This window comes from Bidens hawaiensis, unplaced genomic scaffold (genome assembly GCF_021521415.1).
Source record: "Bidens hawaiensis isolate Kalapana, Puna unplaced genomic scaffold, B.hawaiensis_p1.1 tig00419642_1, whole genome shotgun sequence".
NCBI lineage: Eukaryota > Viridiplantae > Streptophyta > Magnoliopsida > Asterales > Asteraceae > Bidens > Bidens hawaiensis.
In genome coordinates, this window is record NW_027504921.1 from 181,292 (window position 1) to 186,570 (window position 5,279).

Consider the following 5,279-nt stretch of genomic DNA (forward strand, 5'->3'; position numbering starts at 1 on the left):
GCCCATTCAGGTTTTTGCATTGCTGTATTGTTCAATGTTTCCATTACCTACTAAAGCAAAAAGGCAGAATTTTTGGTTGTGGTTATTGATTGATAATACTCCTTTTGCTTTTATTATACATGGTGTTTGTTTAGGTAACATGCCACAGGAGTGTTATGCTCAAAACGAATTGTTTTATTTAAGTCTAAAGATGGATGTCAGGGTCATAATAAGTGCAAGCAATGGGGTTTTTTTTATTGATATAATACACTTTGTGTCACGTTGGCATCACTAGTAACATAATAATAAGAAAATAAGTGTTAGGACTTAGAGTACAAATAGGTGACTGAATCCAAGTGAAGTATTGCCGATCGGTTAGAATATATGACATTTAATACTGTGTCTAATCGACTTAAACATGGCTTGATCATGTTATTAGTTTTATTAAAATAGTGGGTTGATGGTTCAATGACAAAGACAAATTCTCTAAAACATCTTAGGATGGGGGTTTGCTATAATTACAACATGAACAAGAAAATCACCGATCAATTCGTTACTTTTATTAAAATAAGGGGTTGATGGTTCACTGATAAAGATAAAGTCTTTAAAACATTTTAGGATGGTAGGGTTTAGAAGGTCTTTGGCTCAAGTCTTAAAAATGACAAAAGTTAAAAAGAAATTCACAGTTTTAAAAAATACTGGTCCAAATCGTTTATGAAATTTATGCTTTCAAATAGTATAGTTAGCTTATATAATCTTAAAAAAATCAAATAATTGGGCCATAATTTGAGACCAAGACAGCAATTGGGTCACACCATTGACTTCTTAATTGGTATTACTTATTACTAGCTGTTGGCCCATGTTCAATTTTTTAAATTTAGTAAGTGTAATATGAGACTCGCACAATCTGTATACCATTACCCGAAGCCTGATCAACCCATATTGCATTGGGTCGGTTTGCAGGTTGATTTATATAATTTTAACTTAACTCTTCTTTTATATAATAATAATAACTTAATTTATATAAATTATTTTACTAATAATGTATTCATTTATTATATTAAGTTCATTTAAGTTTATATAAATAATTTGTATTATTTAAAAAAATATTAAGAAACATAAATGTAAAAAGTGATTATATATGGTATACAAGACATTTGTAGCGTCAGGAGAAAACAAGTATTTTAGAAAGATGCGTGGTAATGACATGAATGTTGGCATGTCTCGTTTGTAAGACTTTTGAAGATTTTCGATTGGAGAGGGTGTAGCATGATTAAAAGATAAGCTGGTTCTAAACATACATATGCACGTAAAAACTTGTGTTTTTTTTAACTTTGCAACCATAAAACTTTTAGTTTATTAACTATGTTCCCGGAAAAGCATAAAAGTGGAGATTTGGAAAAACGCCTCGACTTTTTACTTTAATCCCTAAAATGACCCTTCTATGATCTAAATGTTTATATTTAAATGACAATTCACACATTCTATAAATCTGTTGGCTTACACCTATTTTTACAACTACGGGACCTAGATTCTCTCCGTGAACAATAACAAAGTCTTATTCAACACATTGATACCTGAAGAGGTAGGTCCCAGCAGAGCCCAGTTGGACCCGCAAGACTCACCTTGAAGAGGGACGTCTGCGCAGAAACCAACTGGATCCGCAGGACCAACCATGCTCAGAGACGTGACGTCCTTACGCGCAGTACGCAAGCTGTTCCCGCAGGAAATGCCTCCCGATGGTGAAGGACTCCGCCTGTTCCCGCAGCCTCGGATACAAGCCATCAGGGAAGGCCACCCGCGCAGCAAGGCTACACGCACAAGGCACTTAGCTCTCAATCACTCAGTGTCACCTGAAGGAATGAGCAAAGCCGGGAACAATCCCGCACAAGGGCGGGAGGGGGAATACTCCCGCCCAAATAAGCCAGTCCGTACGATACGGGAAGATCTTCTGTACTGTACCTGACGAGGTATGGGCAAAATATCTGACTAAAGATACGACAGCTTATTGACAACAGTATGGCGAGCAGCATGCTCCTGTACTGTATGTCACTATTAGCCGCTGCCTACTCACCAACTCCTGTCATACCACGTGCATAGCCGGCAGTTGGTGGAAAAGGAATAGTACACAGCAGGCCTGGTCACTATCAGCCGCTGCCTACCCACCAACTACCAGCAGGGCACGTGCGTAGGCCACAATTGGTAGAACAGGAATACTATTCAGCAGGCCACACCTCCTTGGAAACCTACCTTCGGCTATAAATACCACAAATGGTATGACCATCTCATCTTATCATATCTTACCATATTATCATCGTATTATACCTGATATCTGCTCTAGCAATCTCTTAATATACATTTATATTTAAAGAGCAATCTAGTCTGATTCTCACGCCGGAGGGTGGTCACAAGGAGGAACCCCCCCTTCTCAGTGACAAGCTCACGGTGTCTGTTTTGCAGGTTATCAGAAGAACCATCTTCTCTGGGTCTAACCCCTAGTGGGAAACATCTATCTAACCCCCAGGTTACCCGTAATCTGCCCGGGGTCCGGTTAGTGTTTCTTCATTGGCGACATCCGTGCATAAAGCTAGAACTTCATTTTTCTCCAGTTTTTTCAAACTTCTGGAAAGATGGTTAAAGAAATTCCGGTAACCACAACCCCAGCTACTGGGGGGAATACCGGCTACACAGTCTTTACAAACACTACCCCGGTTACCCAAGCCGGGGCAAGTGAAGTAAATTTTACGAACACTACCCCAGTTACCCAAGCTGGGGCAAGTGCAGTAAATAATCGCTCACTGGGATTCACCGATACCTAGTTAGAGAAACGAAGGCTCCCCCGCCAAACACTCGATGAAGTTAAGGCATGGGCGGAGGCACGTCAGAAGGAATTCCAAGCAAGCGTTCGTCCAACAGGCTGACGAATTCGAATACTTGGACGATGACTCGGAGGAATCCGACTCCGACGCGAACCCTCGCCATAGGGCAAAAGGGAAGCGTAAGGAAACGGACTCCCAACCAAGAAGGCATTTTGGAGAAGCCTTCAAACCAAAAAACACAGGTGGAAGTCCACGTGACTTCTCCAAAACATTCAGACCAAACGTTGCAAATGCGGGAACGTCCAAATTTGCAAGGGACATTGCGGAAGCAATCGCCCCAAAAAGTGCCAAACAAATGTCCAGCATAGGCACATATGATGGTATATCTGACCCAGATGATCATTTGAACAGATTCATAGCTGGGGCAACCGTCAGTAGTTGGACGGAACCTACGTGGTGTTACATGTTCCAAATGACGCTTGTTGGGGCTGCTAGAGCGTGGTTCGATCGTCTACCGGTCAACCACATCTACGACTGGGCAGACTTCCAACAGAAGTTTAGCCAACACTTCAGCCAGCAAAGAAAGTATACCGAGGAGCAATGGACAATCCTCAAATGCATTCGAGAGGAAGATGAATCTTTGCTAGACTTCATCACTCGCTTCAACTCGAAGAAGCTAAGTCTGGGTAACATTAGCGAAGATCTTGTTCGCGCTGCTTTTATTCAGGGCGCGAACGACCCAGAGCTTATCCGCACCTTAACGGGTAAAGATGGCATGCCATCCACATGGGATGCCATCATGACAGCAGCTAAACGCTTTGCGGAAACGAAGAAGCAACTGGGTAGAGATCTCCCTCAGAGCACAAACCTCTACACCCAGAAAACAAGGGAAGACAACGTCCTTACCGCCCGATTAAACAAAAAGCGAAAGCTAGGCATTTGGCAGTCAAGGGTAAACTTTGACACCTCATCCGGCTTACAACATCGGTTAGGCGGAAGGGATAATGTACGGTCGAACCAGAACTCCAGATGGACGCCGCTCACCAAAAGCGTCACCGAGATATTCGCCACTGAGGAGCTCCCATGGCCAAAGCCTCCAATAATCCGACATCGTCACAATGCTGATCGGAGCAAATACTGTGACTTTCACAGGACAAAAGGCCATAACACCGAAGAATGCATAGACGTAAAGGACATGGTCGAAGCATTCGTCAGAGATGGGACGCTCGCGCACCTCGTGGCGCAATGAACGCTGAGCAGGCTGATGCGTGTAGAACCCCAGCTGGGGAAAACACGAATAAAAATTCCAGCTTCAATGTGGAGACTACATGCTGCGTAAAGAACGAGATCCCGAACCAGGTGCGTATCGGCTCGATGGCACTCCCATCCCAACAACATGGAAGGGAGCTCAATTACACAGTTTGCATGTAAATCAATTCCAAATTTGTAAAGAAAAGGCCAAGAGCCACTTCTAATGGAAATGATTCTCCTTAGAACATCGACGCTGATGATTTTACATTTATACTTTATGAACTATCAACACTGATGACGGTCTTCACCGCATACATAAGTGTGAAAGTCGTTGCATGGGGAAGGCGGCAAAACCCGCATAAACCCAAAAAACGACAAACCTTCACGCAGGTCAGTTGAAGGGGAAAAGTTCAGTCATCCCACTAAATGAAAGTGCCGGTCTATCCGCATGAATCATGATAGAGGGAACTGAACACTAACCTATTAACAACCGCGCGTCGAACGGTTAATTTATTAAACACTAATATGCCGGTTTTCATCGCATAATTACGTGGAAAGTCGTTGCAAGGGGAAGGCGGCAAAACCCGTATAAACCCAAAAAACGACAAACCTTCACGCAGGTCAGTTGAAGGGGAAAGGTTCAGTCATCCCACTAAATGAAAGTGCAGGTCTATCCGCATGAATCATAGTAGAGGAAACTGAACACTAACCTATTGACAACCGCGCGTCGAACGGTTAACTTATTCAAGAAAATTTCTAACAAAAGGATGAGGAAAACCTACACGCAGGTCAGATATAGGTAAAGTTTAGCCATCCTACTAAGTGCAAGTGACGGTCCTACCCGCACAATCACGAAAGAGGAAGCAAAACTTCAACCTATTATCTACCACGTTCAAAGGTTAACTTATCCTAAACACTTAGAAATTTCAAAAAAAGGATGAGGAAAACCTACACGCAGGTCAGATATAGGTAAAGTTTAGCCATCCTACTAAGTGCAAGTGACGGTCCTACCCGCACAATCACGAAAGAGGAAGCAAAACTTCAACCTATTATCTACCACGTTCAAAGGTTAACTTATCCTAAACACTTAGAAATTTCAAAAAAAAAAAAAAAAGATGAGGAAAACCTACACGCAGGTCAGATGGTAAAGTTTAGCCATCCTAAGTGCAAGTGACGGTCCTACCCGCACAATCACGAAAGAGGAAGCAAAACTTCAACCTATTATCTACC